At 41.9% G+C, this 21,607-nt stretch overlaps 1 protein-coding gene and 1 long non-coding RNA gene across 3 annotated transcripts in view; one reads left to right on the top strand and one right to left on the bottom strand.

Moving 5' to 3' along the window:
- Positions 1-2,108: 2,108 nt before the first annotated feature.
- The window catches only part of LOC112610656 (leukemia-associated protein 1), a 441,521-nt gene continuing 422,022 nt past the window's right edge, over positions 2,109-21,607 (bottom strand). The window contains exons 7-8 of one of the 2 annotated variants that reach the window (XR_003116460.1): positions 2,580-2,777; positions 2,109-2,464 (exon numbers count right to left, since the gene is read on the bottom strand). The gene's annotated coding sequence lies outside the window, so the exon portion shown is untranslated. The remainder of the gene's footprint in view (positions 2,465-2,579; positions 2,778-21,607) is intronic. The other variant, XR_003116461.1, reaches the window with a different exon arrangement.
- Positions 3,180-9,689, top strand: LOC112610658. The gene is made up of 3 exons (XR_003116464.1): positions 3,180-3,350; positions 4,636-4,690; positions 9,182-9,689. It is a non-coding gene; the product is annotated as an uncharacterized LOC112610658 (long non-coding RNA).

Here is a 21,607-nt window from a genome sequence, read left to right as displayed (position 1 = left end):
GTTCTTATTCTTGCTGGTTTTGCTTTGTTTTTCCCCTATTATAAGAGATCTTTTCCCTCTTTACAATTATTATCTAATTATGGATTTTTTTTTATAGTTTGTATCCAGGTATCATAATGAAGCATTAGTTGTAACAGTTGATTTCTTAGGTTTTTCTAAATAGGTTATCCTTAAGAATTTAGAAATTCTCTACATAGTCTTGACTTTGGGGTCTCAAAACCAATTCAACTTTTGGAATTACAGCTCTCATGCTTCATAAGCATAACTTCTTTTTCTAAATAAAATCAAAAATTAAGTGTGTAAAATGACCACCTAAAAAGCACAAACAACTCTGAAACATACAGATTCCACTCCTCCATTTGGCTCTTAAAGGGTTAATACTTACCATGAAGAATTTTTTTTTAAATCTAATAAAAAATCCAAAATATTCTTAAAGAGGCATTAGTGACTCAAAATGTGATTTGGTTTTATATGGCCTCCAAAACTACAGTGTTTTTAAAAATCAGGCTTATCGAGTTATAATTTACATACAGTAGAATTCACCCTTTTCAGGCACACAGTTCTACACATTTTTACAAGCATATACAGTCGAGTAGCACCACCTCAATCAAGACAGAATATTTCTGACACCCTGAGAAATTATCTGTGCCCCTTTGAAGTCAATCTCCTTCCTCTCACCCTTAGCCCCTGGCAATCTCTGATTTATTTCTGTCACTAGATATTCTGCATAGCATTTTTGTTTCTCGAGCTTCCAACCGGAGTCAAATTTGGCCAGTAGCAACTAGGACAGAGTCCTCTGCTGCTCTTTTGAAAACCACCTTTTCTTTGCTGACAACCAACAGATCAGTCTCCATAGTCAGCAAAGCTGAACTCCAGCTTTAGACACAGGCCAATTCCTCCCGTAAAACTTGGCCTGGCGTCAACTGGGCGGACATGCCCAGACAAGCCTGCTGGGGTAGCCACACCCGCAGGAGGGGGTCCTTACAACATGGAGCACCAGTTGCACACTGTCCCCTTTTGATCTCAGTTCTCTTTTTCAGTTTGGAAGTGTGTGTGTATGTGTGCATGTGTGTGGGTGCATGCATTGCAGAGCCCCAGTATACTTTGACATGTTTTGTGCATCTACAGTGTGAGTAATACACTGGAGGGTAGATGAGCCAGCCCTTTCTGAGAAATACAGTAGTCCTCTTTGAACCTCTCCTCCTCCTGTCATCTGATTGCTGGATGGCGTGAGCCTGTGGTGTACTGGTGAGAGCTGGAAGGTCTGAGACTGGATCACTCCTACTGAGTCAAAATACAACATAAAAACCTTGGGGGGAGGATCTGAGGCTGAGAACCAGCTTCAGAAAATTATAAGTTGCCAAAGAAACACACTTTTAAGCATCATGTCTGAAGCAGTTAGGAAGGTTTTTCACTTTTGTCATTTCTGCTAAGGTCCCCTTTCTCCTCTGACACTTCTTTCCCCAGCTTTCTCCACATGACTTGGGCTGCTTTCCTAGACCCCTTAAATACTGCTATAAAGAAACCTATCTGTGGTTTTATGTTACCCCATTGGAGTGTTGTCTGTGAATACAGGGCATAAAAGGGGATAAATTGCCTAACTCAATCCACCCTCGAGGCCTGCCACATTAAAAAGATATACCACGGAACTTTGGTCTGCCCTGAAATGACTGGAAATACTGGGAGACTGCAGAATTTAATGAAAACTCCAAGTCTCACTTGATGCTCTCTGATCTACTCCTGGGCTTATATATAACATTTTATATTTGTCAAGGCCTCTCAACATTCACGGTTAATAACTAGTCCTGGAAGAATATTTATAGCTTATGTTAATTCTTATCCTGGAAACATGCAAGGTTCAAATAGGTGAGAGAAAAGCACATTTGGGTAGGCTTAAATTCAAACCCACGGGTACACCAACTCTACTATCCACCAAAGTCTGCAGCTGATCAGGTAGGGCCTCTTTATCTCAAGCACAAAATATCTGAATGGTACGCTACAAAAAGAAGTTGCCTTACTTATTTCATCCGGTTCTCTCTCTCTCTCTCTCTCTCTTAATATGCCCTGGTTAATTGTTTACTTGCTTGGCAAATTGCTTAGCACTAGGTACAGAAAAAGGCACTAGGTGTTGTTTTAAATTGACTCAGAAAACGTTAAAATGGAGAAACTTCCATCTGCTTGCTTGGTCCTTCATGGGGAATTCCACCACTTCCCTTGGTCCAGCTCACTCAAGGCCGGTACCATGACAACTCCTGGTTTGAGAATCACTGATTTAAATGGGATTTGACCGCATCTGTCCCCACTTGTGGCTCTCTGCTCTGTAGATTTGCTGACTCACAGAGTCCACCGGCAAAGATGCTGACAGGCATGAACTGGTTGCAGGACACTTGGAAGGCATAGCGGGACATCTGCCTCACCAGCTTCCTTCAGGTGTTCCACTGAGCCCCAGCATTCAAATGTTCATCTGTGGGAGAGGAAGGGAAGGGAAGGCTCTGGTCTGTGGTGCCATAGGATTCCAGAGATGCCTCTTAAGCATCCCCCACCGTTCTCTGATCGTTTCCCACATGCAAAGTGCCAACCTGGTCGTGCAGCAGTGTACACTGTGGTGAACACCAAGCGCCCCCCCATGAGACTTCTGCAGGATTCCAGCACTCCATCTTCCCCCAGCTTCCTGTTTAGGACAGGCCCAGGAGAGGAATGGTGAGGACAAAGTTAAATGTGACTTTTGCTTCATCGTGGGTTCCTTCTTCCCATCCTCCCGGCCATCAGACCCCCTCCTATAAACAGATGTGTGCTCAGATTAGCTACTTTGTGGAAAAACAAGGAAATGATAATACTAGCAAAACTTTATTGAACTAATGTTTGTCTATGTACCAGGAACTGCGCTAAATACATAACATTTCTCTCATTCAATTCTGACAAGACCCCTACACAGACAGGTGTTGCTGCTGTCCCATTTTGTAGACGGGAAAACTGTGGCACAGAGGTGAAAAAGACTTACTTATATGGGTATATTGCATTAAAATTCAAGCCGAGGTTCTGATCCTAATGCCTGTGCTCCAAACTAGAGTCCTCCCATTATAAAGCATTTTGCAATGACTAAAATAGGCACATGAATGAAGATGTATACAGGTCTGCCTGAGAGAAGACGCAAAGCCAAAGCCCAGCTCAGCAAGGTCAGAGAATTTCAGCGTATCTCCATGGGCCGCTGGAAATTCGTCTGGGTGCATTTGTTTTTATAAGCCTGGGTACTGCACAGTCACTTAAAAACATGTGCTTGCCAGAGCGGAACATCATCTGATGGCAGCAACCACCTGGTGCTGGCCACGACTGAGGAGGGAACACATCAGGTGAGTGTGGGCCAACCCTTCCTGCACAGAACAGGAGGGTGGCGGGGTGGGATGTTTGATTTTTAGTGGGAAGGATGAGGAAAGCAGTTCTGAAATGTTTTTCACAGAAATAGAAACTAGTGAAAAAGAAGCTGGCATTTGACTACTTTAGAAAAAAGGGAGGAGGGTAACAGGGAGGCAAGTGATTGGCTGCTGCTGCCAAACTCAATAACTTTAAAAATTGTGTTTGTTCCCCCAAAGAAGTGCATGCCCAAACCACCAAGAGAGGGTAAGTGATGACAAGCAGATCTGCAAGTCCGGGCTCCAGTCACCGTAGCAAGCACCCTATCTCACAACAGCCCTGTAACCGGCAAAGTTGCAGCTTCTGCTACAGTGTGTGTGCAAGCAGGTGCCCTCTCCCCTCCCTGTTCGTTCTCCCCTCTCCCCTCTCCCCTCTCCCCTCTCTCTTCTCTCCTCTCTCCCTTCAGCCCAGATCCCTCCCTACACCAAGACCGTTCCAGCTGCATGCAATAATCAGGCAAGCAACTTCTAACCCAGCCTAGGGGACTCAGACGAGATAATGCTTAATTTTTTCTGCAACGCCTTCTTAAGGCTCCAGGGATCTGTACCCAGGGGTGGAGAACACTTTCCCAGAAGCAGAGCCTGTTTCTCCAGCCCGAGTGTGTGTGCTGCAGAGCTGGGGACCCCACCCTGTATCTAAAGTAATTGCTGTATCTAATGGTGTGGTGCTGCTGACTTCCTTACCAGCTGTAGCTTTCTGTTGCCTGACCCTGTTATTACTGGCTCCTGCTTTATTTCAGGGATGTTAACCTGCTCGTTTGTGTCTGCTAGTACCTTGCTGGTAAACTCCATCTTAAAGGCTCTTCAGAGAAGGGCTTTGTGAGTTTTCCTTTTACAGGTCTTTATTGCATTTTTTTTTCTCCAGGTTCCTCTCTCTTCCTCCTCTCACTCCTTTCTGCCTGATCAGAGCAGGGGATGTTAGCTTTTCTTACGGACACCTTAGTCACATTATATGAGAATCTGTTGTTCTAAGAGCCTGCCCCTAGGTCACAGATTCGGACCTGTGGAAACGGCCTAGGCTATTCTGAAATGCTCAGATGGGGTTCCAGCATTCAGCCTCCAGCTAAGCTCCATCCTTGTGAGCTATAAGTTGGAATGAGTAAGTAGGTTAGACATCTAATCCTCCCTGTGCCAGCATCCCACCTGAAGGGCATGGCAGAGAAAGGGGAGCATGGGGACCCAACTCATTCACCATCAACAGGTCTTGTTCATTTCTTTTCTCTAGGAAAAAGCAACACTTCTCTCCATCTGCGTGAGTGGACGCCAAAGGCCCGTTTATTGTAAGCATGCTTTTCTCCTCTGCACAGAGTGCTGTCATTGCGGCCCTATCTGTGCCATGGACCCACACAGTTCAACAGAAGACCACCAGGGGCTCAGGTGTTCTTTCATCCAAGTAGTTCCAATATCCTCAACCACTATGGTAAGATGTCTACATGGCAAGTTAATTCAGGCATAAAATACAGTGCGGGCAGCATATGTGGGTGGTCTCCAACCAGTTCTGGTGGCTGCTTGGACCACTTCATAGAGACTTGTTCCAAAGAACAAGGAGAGAGCTTTGTGAAGTGCTTTGACTCCCACTGAAATGGCTGCTACAAGAGGTTATTTCTCACTGTAGGAGGATTTGGGAATAGGGATAAGGGATAGGAGATTATAAAGCCAGACTAAGTCCAGCCCGTTTTGACCTTTTTTTTTTTTTTTTTTTTTGAGACGGAGTCTTACTCTGTCACCCAGGCTGGAGTGCAGTGGTGTGATCTTGGCTCACTGCAACCTCTGCCCCACCAGGTTTAAGCAATCTCTGCCTCAGCCTCCGGAGTATCTGGGATTACAGGCGCATTCCACCACGCCCGGCTAATTTTCTTGTATTTTTAGTAGAGACAGGGTTTCACCATCTTGGCCAGGCTGGTCTTGAACTCCTGACCTCATGATCTACCCACCTCAGCCTCCCAAAGTGCTGGGATTACAGGTGTGAGCCACCGTGTCCAGCCCGTTTTGATGTTTTGTGGCCTTGGGTGTTTCTGAACTACAGTTTTCTTATCAATACAATGAAGACTGAACACACCCTATAGAACCATAGTGAGGTTCACATTACCTAATGTGAGAAATCGCTTTGTAAACTGGAAAACACCACAAATAAAAAGAGGCTATTGTTATTGGGTTTATTATTCTGAGGCAGGAGAACCAAGGTATAAAAAAGAGAAGTAAGAGTTAGATATCACACAGTCTGAGATGCTGGGAGAACAACACGAGCCTCTATAGAGCCTCCTAGGACCTTTCTTCTGGAATGTTCTACGATGACAGTGGTAGAAATGGGGGGCAGCACTGCTCTTGTTAATGATAAAATGGACAATTCTGCAATTCTATCAGCTGTGCTAGAACTCAGTCCAGATCATTTTATTGCTAACCCTCGAATCACCTGACTAGTTATCAGCTCATAGGAAAGAGAGTGTAGTGCTAAGAGCATGGACCATGGGACCTGGCTACCTGGATGTGAGCCCATCTCTGTGTCCCTCTAACTAGACAATTAGAAGTAAGTGACATGACTCATCTGTGTTTCAGTATACCCATTTATAACATGGAGATGATAATATTGTCTACTTCATAGTGTGAGAATAAATTGAAAAAGAAATGGAAAGTACTTCAAAAAACTTCTGACATGTATTAATAGTAAGCTAAGTGTAGCTACTATTGTTTTCCAATAAAAAAGCCCACTCTTAAAAATAAAATGTGTGTTCTAAATTGTAGGAGGAGATGGATTCTTCAGGCACGATGGAGAATAAATCCAATCCCTCTTCCTCCACTCTAGCGTGAAGGGTCTGCCATGCCAAAATAAGTTAGATTACAGAGTCTGGTGGAGCTAATATAGTGTGCATATGTACTTTGATCCTGAAAATAAAGAGTGGCAACATTTCCTCTCGCTGGTAGAGCCCAAAACTAGATAAAAACAGGCAGTGTGGCTGAATCTGCGCTCCTGCATCAACTGCTATGTGACTGTGGATGCCTGACTTCTCTCTGTGCCTCACTTCCTAAACTTGCAATGGAATAACAATAGTATCTGCCCTGTAGGGTTGTTGTTTAGAGCAGTCACTGAATAGCTACACAATACAATTCAGCTATTATTGTTATTAGGATACCATTTGCCATTACCCAACTTTGTGATTCGGGATCTTGAGAAATTGCATAAATTTCATCTTTCAAGTTAAAGTAGAAGAACCAAAACCCAGATAAATGTAACCTAAAGCCATATGTTTTGTTAAAGACAAGGAAAGGAAATGCCACATCATTATAACCATGTTGTTTGGTCATACAGTATGACAGTATCTACAATCATCAATTCATGTCACTTTTTAAAAAATTACAGTGGGTTATTTGAATTAGAAAGCATTTCCATACATGAAAGCTTAATCCCCCTTAGACATTCCTCAATGTTCACAAACAAACTGACCTGGCAGGCATGGGTGTTCCTAGTCTTTGTGTTTAACATCAGATGTGGACGATAAGGGTAATAAACAATGTCTACTGATTCTGGTCATTCTGAAGTGCCACTTTTTTTTTTTTTCCAGTTTCACTAGAGCTTGGCACACCTTCATATTTAGAGGCAATGTATCCTCAAGGATCACTCATCAGAATATTTGCACAAACTCATAAGTGGCAAGAACTGAAAATGCCTTGTGATTTTCAAAGTTTTAAAATAGTCCTACGGGACTGGTGACCTCAGGCAGGTCAGCCATCGAGTTTGGAATCCGACACTAAAAGTCATAAAGTGAGTCAACTGAGTCAGAGAGGATGAAACAGCATTATTTTTCTCTTCTGGCTTCTCTAGTAAAGCAAAAGTTTTGGTGTTAGGGCTGTCTCTGAAGATAGGCAGTTTGGTTTCCAACACACTGGGAGCATTCCTGGAGAATGCTGAAAAGCAGAATAGGCTGCCAGAGTCCAAGAGCCGGTATCAGTAAAGTTAGCACAAGATTTAATAGACTAGAACATACCTGCCCAATCCATTTCTCCAGCCTGATAATCCAGGGCAATTAAGAAAAATTGCCCTGGTATTTTTAGCATTTTTAAAGTTTCATCTGGGCAAACATAGAAATGGATAACTATGTTATCCAGACCTTACCACTGTTTGTTTTTGAGACTCTAAGATTAAACTAAAGACCGGCCCAGCACAGCAGATATGTTTGCCCTTGGCTGAGAGGAGACAGAAACTTGGGAAGAAACAAGGGTCTTTGGAGTTACTGGGCTTCCATGAGGATCCTCAAGGTTTGCAAACACCAAATGGACAGGACTCCATCCCTGACGTGCAGGCCAGTCCTACCTCCTTCACAACAACGTGCTAACATCATGGTGCAAATTTGCAAACATTTTTTTGCCTTATTAAGAAAATTATTCAAACATAGAAAAATGCAAGGGTTAAAGCCTTGCTTTCATAAACATAGCCTGTGTGTGTTGCAGGGTGACTTTTAGATATTATATGGAAAAATGCAGTAAAAAGTGCTGAGGTAGCCCGTTTCGTTCCATTGAATTGTTAGGCAATTATGGTCATCCCAGCCTTAATAAATTAAAATACATGATGAAAACCCAATCTAAGGACATCAACTGCTATGTACTAAATAAACTATACATCCCATGTAAGAAGCATTTAAAATTGTGTCAAGAGAGGCTATGCTGGAGGGACTATAATTTTAAAATCATTTACTGTACAACCATACATTTAAATTTTAACTTGAAGCTAAATGTTGCAAAATTAAATCAATTTTATTTGATAACATGAGGCAGTTTATACTCTTTAATTTGGGGGTCGATGGAGCCCCTGGCCCAGTCTTGAATTTAAGACCCCTACCCCACAGGAATAGTTAACTCTTGATCCTGGCACACTGTCTCCTCCTGGAAGAGTTATTTAAAGTTAGATGTGCTTCTTGCTGTTTTTTTTTTTCTTAGCCACTTTTCTATCCCAAGCCCAGCAAAGACATTCAATTCATCCCCCCTACACCTCTCACTCTTTCTCTTTCCTCCCTCCCCTCTCTCCCTCTCTTTTTCTCTCTCTCCCTCTGAAGTTTCTAAATCAGTTCCTACAGCTTCAGTTTTCTTTTTCTAAAATTAAAAATGTGGCTTCTGGCTATAAAACGAATCTCCCACCTTCAGCAGCCCCAGTCCCCAGGGACTGTTACTGGCGTGATCTGTAAATTAACGAGAGTCACTTAGAGCCCTCAGTTAGCTTTTAGTCAAACATTAGCAGCAGTGTTTACCCTCGTGTAATCTGCAGTTGTTACTTCATTTAATGCCCGTCAGCATTTTTTTTAAAGAACATGTTCAGCAAATCCTTGGCACAGGCTGTTTGAATTCCTTACTCTTCCCTTCCCCCACCTTGACCCAAATCAGGCTAAACGTATCTGAGTAGAAGCTTGCTAATATTTTTAATTTGCTAGTGTAGTTTTCCTTCTTCTTGAGGAAAGTAAGAAGAGTTTGCTTTCTGTGCCAATCCAGCTACATCCTACTCAGAGGCCTGGGCTTCGTGTCCCCACTGCACCTTACATCAAAGAAGGTAAACTGTAAATTGTTAGGGTTTCTGTTTCTTGTTGCTCTGGCAGTGATCTGTGAGTGATGTAAGATGGGAAGCATCCTCAGATTCCCATTTGGAGGATGCTGGTGTGGCCCCCCTGAAGAAAATCCATTGAAAACAAACTTTGAAGTGCTGCCCAGTAGAGAGCTAAAAGCTGAACATATCACATCATAATTCATACATAACTTTGTGTGTTTTGAATCTTCCTCCTCCACAGCCACCACCTTGAACGTAAATAAATAGAGCCCTGGCCTTCCTGCAGGGCTCTGGTGCTCCTTTCATAATGTGAGATCCATTTAGATCCAGCAGGAGAACTTCTCTAAGGCCATGATAAAGGCAGTAGAAAGTACTGATCTCCAACAGCACAGAGAAGGCTCCCCTCCAAAGAAGAGTGAAGCACATCGTTAGAGAATAAGAACACAGGGGGAAATTAAGAGGTGATCTTCAAAGGCTACAATGAACAGCTCCTCTCTGCTTTCACACACTGTACAAGAGAAGACTTCCTTCAGTTCAGGAGGCTTTGGTTAACAGCCACATTCTCAATATTCTGAGTTTCAAGGACAACACAGTAAATGTCACAGTGGAAACCTCATGCTTTTTCAGGTGATATAATCCAGAAAAAATGTGTACATCTCAATAGTATAAAGGACTCTGAATCAGCTGGGGCTCAACTTGCTATTCTCTTCCTTTCCTGCAAGACTTGACCTTGAGTTTCAGGGTCTCTCAGCCGTACTTCTGCTTCCTGGTGACTAGAAATCGGGATTCTCTCCCATTTACTACTAGGGAAAACCCTACTGCTAAGGACCGTAAATGTCGGGGGATCACCCTGAGTCTCACAGATGGCACTTGAAGAGGAGCAGTGTGGAGACATAGGACACGAAGAAGGAAACAAGAGACCCGGAGGACAGAGGCTCATCCGACTACTGCAAATGAACAAACACCAAAACAGGCATTTTTGCACTTTCAGACAGGGAGTTCCAGGACTGAGTGCACATACAGTCCATGGTTAGATTTCCAGGAAAGCCTCCGTGAGGGGCTGAATTATGTGCCATTAACACAAGATGCAGCCATCTTGGGAGTCAGCATATCTGTCTGAGCCCAGGTTATAAGTGCACACTGGTGATCTATGGTTGGGGGCCGGTGTCACTGTCCTGTCACAGTCCTGAGATCTCCAAAACAGCCTAGGTGACACATATGTCCCTGTCTTTGACTCTCCTCCAGGCCAACTCTGTGATATTACTATCAAGGCTCCAAAATGTAGCTGTTTTGCTACATAAATTATGAATAAGTTCTACAAACTTCTTGACCCATCTGAAAAGTGCTCAAAACACAAGACTGCACAGACAAGGACTTTAAGGCTCAACTCACTCCCAGGTGATATTAGTAGCTCTTCTCAGCAAGACCATGCGCCCAGGTCCCAATAGCACTATTGAAAAAAACAGGTCTGCTGTAGAATGGGTCCCCCTTTTTGCTATTTCCACTGCTGAGTGCCCCCATCATGGGCATGCAAGATTTCTTCTGCCATTTTCCTTTCACAACTTTCATCAACTGCCTCTGCAATTTCCCTGTCTCGCACAGTCTCAACCCAACTTACTTAACAGCACTAAGTGTTCAGTTCTTATGGACAGTGTATGCCTTTAGTCTTCCTCCAAGGAGAGTGCTTGACAAACATAAAATGGAAATCTTAGGAACGCTTTTACACTGTTGGTGGGAATGTAAATTACTTTAATTATTGTGGAAGATGGTGTGGTGATTCCTCAAAGATCTAGAGCCAGAAATACCATTTGAACCAGCAATCCCATTACTGGGTATATGCCCAAAGGAATATAAATCATTTTATTACAAAGATACATGCATGCGTATGTTCATTGTTGCACTGTTTACAATAGCAAAGACATGGAATCAACCCAAATGCCCATCAGTGATAGATCGGATAAAGAAAATGTGGTACATATACACCATGGAATCCTATGCAGCCATAAAAAGGAATTAGAGCATGTCCTTTGCAGGGACACAGATGAAGCTGGAAGCCATCGTCCTCAGCAAACTAACGCAGGAATAGAAAACCAAACACTGTGTATTCTCACTTGTAAGTGGGAGCTGAACAATAAGAACACATGGACACAAGGAAGGGAACAACACATACTGGGGCCTATTGGCAGATGGGGTCGGGGAGGGAGAGCATTAGGACAAACAGCTAATGCATGCTGGGCTTAATACCCAGGTGATGGGTTGATAGGTGCAGCAAACCACCATGGCACATGTTTACCTCTGTAACAAACCTGCACATCCTGTACACATACCCAGAACTAAAAATAAAAATAAAAACAAACAAAAACAAAAGAATGGAAATCTTTTTAGAAAAATGTGTCATTGAATTGGAGGTGGAATCCATAATGATCAACAACAGTAAATTCTTTTCTTCTCTATGAGGTCATCTCCCTCAGTCTGTGTGTGTGTTCATGTGTGTGTGCCGTGCCGGGTCCCCACTTTCCTCAGCACATTTGTGCATGTGTTTGTTTACTGACCAGTGCCCAGTTTGTGAGGCTCCCCCAAAGGCAGCCTCAGTCTGCTAGTGCCTGCCCAGGACCCTGCACTAGTCAATGAGAAATCAAACAAACTGGCTGCAATAAGCCGTTTACACCAGTTCTCAAAGAGAAAACTTTGGGCCCATTCCCAGAAGGCCAGGCATGTGAGTGAAAGGAGCCTGACTTGCAAAGCTTCCCCCACACTCGGGGTTTATTCTGTTTATTCTGTCATCCCTGTTTATTCTTTCAACTGTGGTTTCTCCATAGAGCAGCGCATCACACTGCACCCAGATTGTGGAGACACACAGAAGACGTCCAGAAAGGGCCAGAGAAAACACAATCCCGCTGATTCATTCGCTAAGCCATTTGTTAACAAGCTGGTTTGGGGCTTTTCTTTTCCACAATTTTTCAACACTTGGGGAATTGAAACTGCCAGTTGTTTTCATCTTTAAATGAAATAGCCTGAATAATTGGGAATTTCAGCTAGTTTTCATTATTATAGTCCCCTTCAGAAATATATCTGACCAAAATAATGAGCTAATGAAATAATTTGGACATCCTGACCATGCAAAACAGATGTGTAAGATATTAAGTGCAGAGCCAGTCAATACTTAGTAAATGTTGATGCAGACTTAGTTTCCTAAGATTTAAAATGTATAACTAAATGACATTAACTTCTGAAATATCAGGGCACCAAGAGGGAATTAACAAAAGGCCACCAAAAAGCAGACTGCACATAATGTAGCCTAGAGACTGTGGAATCAGGCACACTCGGACTAAACTAGTTTCCACGCTGGCTGTGTCACTGGAGCTGATGGCACGTTCTCAGCAAGCCTCAGTGCTCTCACCTCTAAAATGGGGTTCAGAAGAATAGGGCACCAACTCAGCAGATTGGTGTGGGGATTCAAATTAAAAAATGCATGTAAAACACTTGACTAACTACAGTTTCTAGCTCAAAATAAACTCCTAGTAAATGAAAACTACTGGGCACTCTTGTCTTACAGATAACGGCTTTAAAAACTGGGAACTTAAAATAATTCTAAGACTCAGGAAACAAGGAACACCTCTTTGAGGGAAATATCTGACTCCCAAACCAGGTAATGGAACATCTTGGAAACGCAGACGTCTCAGAGAAGACTTGTTAAAAGTGCCAGGGACAGGGCTCATACTCAGTTGACACTCCATAAACATTTATTGATACTGACCATGGTTTCCTCAAGTTTAAAGTTTAAAATAAAATGTCTGGAAGAATTACAGAATTAACCACTTGTGGTTATTCCTGAAATATGATGGCATCGATGTGAAAATTGAAAACATTACCCCCCCCCCCAAAAAGCTGTATACCAATTTTGTTTAAAAGACTGGAATGACCCTAAATACAAAGATACCATGAAAAGCAGAGATTCGTTAAATTGTAAGAAAAAAATTAAGAAGGATTTCCTAGAAATGGAGGGGGCCTCACTACCTTCAGCAGAGAAATTTTCTTCGTCTGTCATCCCCTGACTCCACAGGGTCATGTAACAATGTCAGGGAGATGTCTCCATAGACCCAGGGTGAGACCACCAACCCTTTGCATTTAGCCAAAGGGCTACCAAATTATGGTGCAACACTGGCTGATTGAATCATTCAGAGTCAAATTCAAACAGATGAACTCACAGAGGAGAGCTCCCACGCATAGATGGGAGAAAATTAAGGGAGGCCATAGTTGAAAATGTTTCTTTTTATCAAGGTAGAGTTTGCAATGTGACAATGATTAAGCTGTAGGGGAGGCTTTTAACAGGATTCCCTCTGGCCTTCTACTAACTTACTGAAATACATCATTTGCTTTTCTCCACTTCCTTTAATTTCAGTCTAGCAATAACCATTTATCTTAACATTCACTCTCACATGGGACAAAAGAAAAAACAAATTTTGCAGAATTTAGAGAGGCATTGATTAATTGATACTGGTCTGTCTTTGAGGAATACCTGGGAATTAGAAGGCAACTAAGAGATATTACCTCCATCCTTGAGAATATGTTCCTCATCTTTAGGGACTAACCCTTTAAATGAGCTACCTCTCCTCACTAATATTGAATAAATTGATTTCTGGGACACTTAAAATGCCAGGCTGTGTGTCTGTATGGTATAGTAACGCCCCCCACACAGACAGGCATGCACACGCACACACACATATGTGCACACACACACACATATGTGCATACACACATGCCCTGAGTTGAATCAGCAGGGACTGTTTCTTTGGCTCGCTTTTCACAGTCATTTGCACTTTTCCAGCACAAAGCAGAACCATAATAGTAAACCCTTTGCAAGAAACGGGCACATCTCCACATTAAGAAAGTTTGGCTGCAGGTGGGTATGAGAATGCAGAGTTTATGGAAACTTTGCCTTTTATTTATTTTTTTATATCCTCTGTTGCAACTGCAGATCTGTGTGAGTGTAGCCAGCCTCCCTACCACACCTTGTGGGAAACACACCTTGAGGTCTCAGCAGCCTCCTGGCCTGATGTTTGCACAGTTGAGTTGAGGAGGCTGGTAGTTTTCGGCCCAAACATCAACCCAGAGGTTTACTTTGCCCTTGTATTAGATTAAAATGCTTGAACATATTTATAAGCTAAATTTGTTGTTGCGTTGTTGGTCAGTCTTCTTACAAAAAAAAAAAAAAAAGAACTTATTCTATAATTATATTTAGCAGAAAGCCATTTTCTACTTTTTCCTAACGCAGGTCTCATGCTTAACTGTTCTGACATCACCTGGCCCCTCTAAGGCTTAGCAACAAAAACTTCACTGAAATGAAGAACGCAGTTATTTATGCTGGCTACTCTGGCAGGAAAGAAATTCAAAACATAATTTTTTAAAGTTATAACTATGGCTTGCATATAAACATGAGCATGTGGCAAATATTTACGCAATTCGTCAATGAGGTAATGAGCAGAATGATAAAACTGGTGCAGAGAGTATTTGAGAAACTAAATATATGCAGGCATCTGAGAATGAATGTTGGAATAAGATTGCTAGATTAGACAGAATACAAGTTAATACTACATTTGGCGATAAAACTATAACCTTTAAAGTCATCCTTTTTTTACCAGACCAAAATCACTTGCATCACTACTGAATAAAATCTTACAAATCAGCATGTCATTTCATAGAGTGTGAGCCTTAAATTAGTAACAAATAGTATGTCAAATAAGATACACTCCCCCAGAGAATCAGGTCATCTTTGGGTGGATCCTTCAGAAAATGCTCTTACAAGACAGTGAAAACTGAGGCTATTCTACTGCCTTATTTCAAATTTGATATTCTGTCTTAATATTGGTAAAGGGATTTGGGGAGGGCAAAGGTGCCTCATATTAACAATTGAGGTCATGGGACAAATAGTTACAGAAATATTAATAGAACAATATCACCCCTCAGATTATGTTGAATACCAAAATACAGAGTTGGATGTAGAAGCAACCAAGTATCCCTCAAGGAATGAATGAATGACATGTGGCCTAGCCATACAATGGAATATTGTCCAGGCTTTAAAAGGAAGGAAATTCTGACACATGCTACAACATGGATGAATCTTGATGACATTATGCAAAGTGAAATAAACCAGTTACAAAAAGAAAAATACTGTACAATTCCACTTAAGAGTTATCTAGAGTGAAAAAAAAAAAAAGAGTTATCTAGAGTGGTCAAATTCACAGAAACAGAAGGTAAAAGGTAGTTGCCAGGGCTAGGGGAAGGGGAGAATGGAGAATTGTAGTAAGAGGTATATAGTTTTAGATTTGCAAGATGAAAAAGTTTTGGAGATCGGCTGCACAACAATATGAACATACTTAACACTACGGAACTGTACACTTAGAAATGGTTAAGATGGTAAATTTTATGTTATATGTTTTTTACCACAAAAAATTAAAAAATTTACAAAGTTGGTATCATCAGTTCAGATGCCAGTTATAAGGCAAGGGAATGATTCCCACCAGAGTGAGATCAAAGTGTGCATGGCAGGGAACCATCTTTTTACTGCCTGAAGTACTAGTTTATCACTTAACTTACAATGGGACACGAAGGAAATAAATGCAAAGATGCCAACCTAGCTGTGGTGGACTTCACCTCACATCATGGAAACCATGAAGCAATTTAGTAAAGTTGGCTGCCTAAGCAGCCAAGGGCCCTGTGGTGCCTGTTAAAATCCAGCAGGAGCAGGGATGAGGTGCATTGGCCAGGGCCCAGTGTGCAGCCCCACAGCTGCAAAATGCTATCTGGCCTTTGAATCAGCACTCAGTGCTACCCTTACCACTCTTAACTCTTAACTTCAAGAGTTAAATGCTGAAAAAGCTCAACCTAATATTCACTGAACAAACACTGAGAACCACCTTTGTAATCATCACGTTTCCATCTTTTCTCATTACCTCCAGACTTCTGGCATAGGCCCTTGAAAAACTGGACCTCTTGCAAAAAGTGCAAAGAAAATCTTCTTGTTGTCCAAGGGCAAAGTTCTCACCCTTTTCTTATGTGACTACCTGAAGTGGTGTCTACACTCCGGCAGAAAGTGGGAAACCCTCACATAAGAATCTTTACCACATCCCTACAAAATATTTTTATTCCTTTATAAAGTTGATTAATCTTCACAATAGAGCAATTATGTCTCTTTTCTCTCTTCTTCCTTCCTCCCTTCCTCCCTTTCTCTCTTCTTTTTCTTCTTTCTTTTTCTTTCCTTCCTTTCCTTTCCTTCCTTCCTTCTTCTTTCTTTCTTCCTTTTTTTTTTCCTTTCTCTCTCTCTTTCTTTCTTTCTCTTTCTTTCTTCTTTCTTGATCAATAGAAAGTTTCTCTAATTTTTATGGTGAACTGACATGATGCCATGGAATGCTGATTTAGATGGAACATTAAGCCCAGTTGGATTTTAAAATCCTTTATGCAGTCAAGGAAAACTACGCCCACCTCCATTAGGCAATGTCCTTCAATGCCTTGCATTCCACCCACAGAGTATTTTACCATATGGTCATTAATTTTTCAGCATTATAAAAATTAGAAAATTTATTTATTTTCAAAAACGTTTAACACTAACACTTAACCCTACACTAAAAATAAAAAAGCAACAATGTCTAGAAATATGTTTTGTTCCATCATAGCTTCCATTGTTAAAATGTGGAACAACAAGCTGTCAAAATTCAAACACCCCTTAGCGCCAAAAAAAAAAAAAAAATTCGTTCATTCTGACTTAGGAGCCTCCTCTTGGTATGATCTGCTTCACCCTAACTGAATTCATTGAGGATTACCAAGGTTGTGCATTGAAGTGTCCCTTCCAAAACCCAAACGAATCTCTCACACAAAGAGGACAACAGAAAAAGAGGCATGCAATTTACCAGGGCAGGCTGCTTACTGTCTTTTTTTTTTCTGATTTGCTTTGCTTGTTTTTGTTTATGTTTTCATAAATCCTGTTTTGTTTAGCAACAGGTGTAACCCAGTTGCACCCACCCTGAAGTTTTTCTATTTCAGACTGTCTCCTGACATGGAATGACTCCAGAAGGCTCAGCCAAGAAAATAATTATGACAAGCTCAGAGAAATCTATAAAATGTTTAAATAGCTAACTAGCATGTTAACTACTGGAGGAAGCAGGTAGAATTAAATGGAAATACTTTGAGATTAAAAAAAAAGAAGACAGCAAGAAAGCAAGCCACAGGGAAAGTAAGGGAAAAGAGCAGTGAGCCAGGAGCGAGAGGAGCCTGGCCTTGGAAGCAGCGACAGTCTGAAAATATAGGTGCTGTAAAATATTTACTCGTCCTAAGTGCTTTCTCCTCCCCTGCCTGGTTGTGCCAACTCAAAACCTCTTGTAAACTCTTCCATTTTTTATGGTTTTCTAGGTGCAGATGCTCATCAGCTCAAAGGTGAACTGCAGCTATTTCACAGAAAATAAACTTGGAATATGTTTATGTGATCGTTACTCCAAGACAGCAAGGAAAAAAAGAAAACGAAAAACAAAACGAATTCGGCACATGAGCCATTTTAAAAATCTTGATCCTCACCAAACCCCACACCAAATTTGTGTCTTAGCCCCCTTTCACGTTCCTCCCCACCAGAATATAATCATTTGGACAACCCTAAGAGTCGCAAGCTAAGTCACTATTGTCACAGCTCGGCTTGTCTGGCAGTTTTGACACTGCCCAGCGTCCCCTCCAGGGAGCAGAGGAATCCGTGTAAAGATTTTACTTAATCATTATTTTTAACCTTTGGGGGTGGCAGCTAATGATATGAAAAAAGGCTTCAAAACCACACAATATACTGGGGCATAAAAATGGCCTATATCTGAAAATAACTCCAAGTTTAGCTGTTTTGGAATAAAGCAAATGTTTAAAGTAGCCTGAAGTGAAACTTGAATGTTTCAATAGGCCCAGCTGCCTCTGAGGCTGGCGTGGGGCTGGGGGAGGAAGCGGTGGTTTCTCTTTGAAGCCTGGCTGCCACAAGTCCAGGAGCGGCCAAATTGCAGAGAGGAGCTGCCTCCCCAGCCTGCGGGTCCCCCCGCCGGAGCCGCTGAGACAGAGCCATCATCATCTCACTTCTTTCTTGAAGGCAGAAAAAGAGGAGGAAAACAAGAAACACAAAAGGAGGACTTGGAAGATTTAGGGCTCTGGATGCAAACGTTTTTGTGGCAGTAACAGTTTAAAGAAATCAAGCCGCCGCCTGCAGCGGGAGGAACTATGTTGAACACCGAGCAAACTGAGGCGGAGAGAATTGGAGTTTTTATTTTCTATTTTGATAAAACAAACAAACAAACAGACAGACAAGAAAAAACTGGGATCCAAGAAATGAAGGAGACAAGATGACCGAGTGGGAACTTGTCTCCAACGGATTGTTGCATTCTTTGTTTTCGGTAATGAACCACCAGCAAATCCAAAGGACCTACACCCTACGGTGTCTCCTCCTTGTCTTCCAAGTGACCAAGCAGCAAGCTTTTCTTTTTCTTTCTTTTTTTTTTTTTTTTCAAATTCTGTGGTCTATAGTGTGTGTCAGAAGAGAACCTCCTCCCCCATCCTCTTTTCTCAGCTGAAAACTGGCTCCCTATGTCACTAAGATTACAAAAGAGGAACTTCCAAGCACTCCCACGTCCATAAATACTCACCTCTGTGTGCAAACCTCACATTCTGCTTCCTCTCCTGTCGCTCTGTATGAACAGTCCATAACCCTTCGGCCACCCTCCACCTATGTGCTGGAACCCAAACGCACTCACCTACTCCAGGACATCATTTGTCCCCTGTCTCTTTTGCTGCATCATCAACTTGTACTTTTTTGCCTATATTATTCCTCCATACAAACATCCTGCAATTCTCCCATTTCAGGAGAAAAAAAGTTTCTATTTACCCCACTTCACCACCAGCTACCATCCCATCTTCCGGTCCCCTTTATAATAAAACTATGAAAAGCATTATTTATATCAGTGCTGTCCAGTAGACATATAATGTGAGCCACATCTGTCATTTTAATTTTTCTAGTAGCCACATGAAAAAAATTTAAAAAGAAACAAATGAAATTAATTTTAATAATAAATTTTTGGGGTTATTTTCAGATACGGGCCATTTTTATGCCCCAGTTCTGTACAGCCCCAGTTTCTCCTCCTTCCATCCTCTTTAGAACCCACTTTTCAGGCTTTTGCCTTCACCACTCAACTGACACTGCTCTTATCAAAGTCTCCAATAATCTGCTCTATGTAGAGGTCAGTTCTCAGCCTATCACTTGCCTGATGTTCAGCACTGTATTAGTCAAGGTTATCTAAAGGGACAGAACTAATTGGATAGATGAATGTATGAAGGGGAGTTTATAAGGAGAATTGACTCACGTGATCACAAGGTTAAAGTCTCACAACAGGCCATCTGCAAGCAAAGAAGCCAGGAAGCCAGTCTGAGTCCCAAAACCTCAAAAGCAGGAAAGCTGACAGTGCAGCCTTCAGTCTGTGGCTGAAGGCCCACGAGCCCCTGGTAAACCACTGGTGTAAGTCCAAGAGTCCAAAAGCTGAAGAACTTGGAGTCTGATGTTTGAGGGCAGGAAGCATCCAGCACAAGAGAGATGGAGGCCAGAAGACTCAGCCAGTCTAGTTCTTCCACGTTCTTCTGCCTGCTTTTATCCTAGCCGTGCTGGCAGCTGATTAGATGGTGCCCACCCAGATTGAAGGTGGGTCTGCATCTCCCAGTCCACTGACTCAAATGTTAATCTCCTTTGGCAACACCCTCACAGACACACTCAGGAACAATACTTTGCATCCTTCAATCCAATCAAGTTGACACTCAATATTAACCATTAAGCATCATTTAACCCAGCAGATCACTCTTTCCTGCTTGATAAACTTTCTTCCCTTGGCTTCCAGGATACCACCACACTCTCCTGGCTTTCCCCTCACCTCACTGGTGGCTGCTCCCCCGTCACCTTTGCTGGTTTATTCTCATCTATTCACCCTCTAAATTATGTCCCAGTGGAAAGTCCCAGCACTCGTTCTTCCATCCTCTTTACTTTTCTAGTCACTCTGTCTCCTGGATGCTCTCATCCATCTATTTGTTGACAAATCTCTACCGTGGATCTCCCTTCTGAACTCCAGTCCCATAATCTCCCTTTGGGCCCATATATCTCCAGTTGGACACTAAACCTAATGTGTGAAAAATTGATCTGATCAAAGTTTGCAGATCCCTGCAAACTTTCTTCTCCTGCTACTTATCTTATCTCAGGATATGGCACCTTCTTGCTCCAGTCTTGAGAACATCCTTGTTCATCTTTCTCATACACTAACTCCAATCCTTCAACAAATCCTCTCAAGTCTGCCTTCAAAATATATCCCAAATCTGTCCATTTCTTTCCTTCTTGTCTGCTTTGCTTCTCACAGTAGGTGGCTGGTACTAAGTGGTCAATGATAAATGAATGACCACTTCCTGAACCCATGAGAAGCAGAGACAGGCTGGTGTTCCATCGTTTTATGCCCAGCTGCAGTTGATGTTACAGACACTATAATAATACTACAGAGCTGGGGGTGGGAACCAGAGGGGGCTGGAGATTTCCCTGAGTAGGGAAGAAGAGACACAGCAGAGTAGCTTGGTTGTGATCATTTGCAGCCTAACTAGGTGGAATGCCATGGCTGGGCCACTCCACTTTGCCATTCCTTATCCATCCAATGCCATTAACCTAAGTGTGCTAATCGCCTCCCCCAACTCCCTTCAAGAATCACCATCAATCTCTCTGGCATCGGTTGCTCTGATTATAAAGGCCCTCATGCCAGTCCCATGTGTCATCTTCCCTTCTCCCTCAACTTGATAAAAGAGACGGAAAACCCTTGTAGGCTCCTACTCTAAGGTCTAGAAATCAGTTTTGTGCTCAAGGAATTTTTTCTATGTCATTGAATCTAACATTTTAAAATCAAGTTGGAGAAATCACAAACTAGAAGATGTATAGATTTTGTATATAAAAATAAAAATTACTGCATTCATAAGACACTAAACAATCTTAAAAATTGCTCAACAAACTGGAAAAAAATAGTCACAGAAACTAAGTCACATAATTAATATTTAAACAAAGCTGTAGGATCCAAAAGATGAATAAATATGTAAATGATATGAACACACAGTCCTCAAGAGCCAATACAAGTGGTTAGCAAATACTGAAAACTGAGTTGGGCAAGGTGGCTCATGCCTGTAATCCCAACAATTTAGGGGACTGAAGAGGAAAGATGGGTTGAGCTCAGGAGCTTGAGACCAGCCAGGGAAACATAGGGAGACCTCATCTCTAAAAATATGTTTAAAAATTAGCCAGGCATAATGGCACACACTTGTGGCCCCAGCTACTCAGCAGGCTATATTATATTATAATTTTGACTATATTATTCCTCCATACAAACATTCTGCAATTCTCCCATTTCAGGAGAAAAAATTGCTTGAGACCAAGAGGACAAGGCTACAGTGAGCCATGACTGCTTTACTGCATTCCAGCCTGGGCAACAGAGTGAGACCCTGTCTCAAAAAAAAAAAAAAAAAAATAGGATTTGGACATTGCTAAGGAAATAAGAAATAAGAAATCCGAAATAAGAAAAATAAAACTTGTATTCAAAAGGTTTTATAGTAAATATATTTTTCTGATAATAGTAAGACA

This window comes from Theropithecus gelada, chromosome 17, assembly GCF_003255815.1.
Source record: "Theropithecus gelada isolate Dixy chromosome 17, Tgel_1.0, whole genome shotgun sequence".
NCBI classification, from domain to species: Eukaryota; Metazoa; Chordata; class Mammalia; order Primates; family Cercopithecidae; genus Theropithecus; species Theropithecus gelada.
Note: the sequence above shows the minus strand (reverse complement) of the source record. Positions and strands in the feature narration are given on the sequence as shown.